General features: G+C 33.3%; 2 protein-coding genes across 2 annotated transcripts in view; one reads left to right on the forward strand and one right to left on the reverse strand.

Annotated features, from left to right (window-relative positions):
• LOC106878905 (centrosomal protein of 78 kDa) overlaps positions 1-2,171 on the reverse strand; it is a 233,610-nt gene that overhangs the window by 155,534 nt on the left and 75,905 nt on the right. The gene's annotated exons all lie outside the window — the stretch shown is intronic.
• The window catches only part of LOC128249906 (uncharacterized), a 76,259-nt gene that overhangs the window by 46,736 nt on the left and 27,352 nt on the right, over positions 1-2,171 (forward strand). The window lies entirely within an intron of this gene.

Raw genomic sequence — 2,171 nt, forward strand, 5'->3', positions numbered from 1 at the left:
ATATATATATATATATATATATACTAGCTGACGTACCGATTAATTCCTGGGAAAGCAAGGCTTATCCCTTGGTTCCACTCTCATAATTGTTTCGCTAATCCAATAACAACAATACAAAGTGTGTAGCCCTTAAAACAGTTTTTGTGCATATTCCAAAAGCCTGTCTTTCAACAACTGCACCTACCTCACAAGTATAATAGTTTATTTCCCAATCCTTAAGTAAATGAAAATTTGATTGTAGATAATATGAAAGTACCAAAGACAAAGTGACAGATGCAGATTTCTAAACATTTTTCTTGGATTGTTAGAATGGTTGTGATCTCATTAGTTAGTGTTGATAACTATGGGATTTCATTTCTGTATTCATTTGATATTTTACATCTATTTTCCTATGCTGGTATAGGTGATTCTTTGAGATAGCCATTTTGTTCTTCCTGTTGGGCAAGTAAGGGTGTTTTATTCCACTATTTTAAGAGTGTAGAACTACAGGACTAGATGTTCACTTGGAATGTAAACACAGCAACATCATTTTTTTGCTCAAATGATTTCATGCAAAAAAAAACAATAATAACTTTCACGTGTGCAAACAGACAGACTCTCTCTCTCTCTCTCTCTCTCTCTCTCTCTCTCACACACACACACACACACACACACACAATGGTCTTCCATACAGTTCTCTTATATCAGTTCAACTCAGAAGGCACTTGCCCAAGTTAACCATATAGCTATTCCTGTGTCTATCTATATCTGATCCAAATAATAAGAAATACTTCAACATCTCTTTAATGATCACTTATAGTTGTTTCTGTACTAACTCTGCTAACATAAAAATTCAAAATGAAATTTAACATATTTGCAGTTTTATACATTAGAGTGGCACTTCATCAGACTTACATCAAAGATATGCTCTTACATCTATATCTATCTATCCATTATCTCTCTCTCTCTCTCTCTCTCTCTCTCTATGTGTGTGTATATATCTTCAAAACGTCTAGTTAGAATAGAGGCAGCTGACGAAGGATTAATTCTAAGTGGCTATCTGTTTTCCTATGTGTTCGTTCCGTTGTCTGTAGTTCATTGTTCTAACGTCCTGTACCCTGATATGCATCTATATACACATGTAGATGTAAGTATGTACATATATGTGTGTATACATGCATATATATTCTTTGTATTATATATATATATATATATATATATATATAACAAACATACACACACACACACACACACACACACAAATACATACACAACAGGCATATCAAATGAATGAAGGAATGGTAGAGTAAGGAATGTTGTTAAAAGTATTGTGAAATACTGAAAATATCAGAGCAGAGGCAGTTTGAAGTAGTCAGATTAGATGGGAGGTTTTACCAAGGTGGGCCTTCCAGACAACACGAGCAGGGTAATTAAGAAGTATAGCAAAAAAATGTTGCATTGCAGTATGTTAGCATGGTAAATGGATGTCAAACCAATGATGACTAACAACAAATGATATGAACCAATAACAAAAATCAATATTTGCAACAACCAGTACCAAATAACAACTGATAGGTATATGTGTGCGAGTGAATGTATGTGCGTGACCATGTATTTGATTGTGTGTACACTTGTGAGGGTGTGAGTAACTATTTTGCTGAACAGCAAATCACTGGCATGATGTCAGTATAAAATAGAGAAACAACAAACTTAACAGAAAACTTACATTTTACATCAACATCAGCACATCAGAAAAGACAAAATACTTTCAACTTTAATTGAAATTACATCAGCTTTCAACTTAAGCAAAGATTTTAAAACAAGAGTCTTGTACAGAGAAAATAAATAACACACACACATGCATACACAAACATACTTAAACACACATACATGTGTGCGTACACATAGATACACACGCATAGGCATGTGCATGTACACACGTACACACACACACACACACATACATACATACACACAAATAAATCATTAAAAAATAAAAGAGAATGAATTTTGTTTTTTTAAATTATTTTATTTACAGCTCTAACTGCTGTAGACATTTTGAAAGAAGTTTTCTAAGTGAAATATCTTTTCAACAGGTTGTTTACATCACATGAATGTTTAGGCTTGTATACGCCTCATTGAAAACAGACAGCACTACCCTAACTTACAAATATAAATACACTGAACCCTCA

The sequence above is a fragment of the Octopus bimaculoides genome, chromosome 18 (genome assembly GCF_001194135.2).
Source record: "Octopus bimaculoides isolate UCB-OBI-ISO-001 chromosome 18, ASM119413v2, whole genome shotgun sequence".
Classification (NCBI taxonomy): Eukaryota; Metazoa; Mollusca; class Cephalopoda; order Octopoda; family Octopodidae; genus Octopus; species Octopus bimaculoides.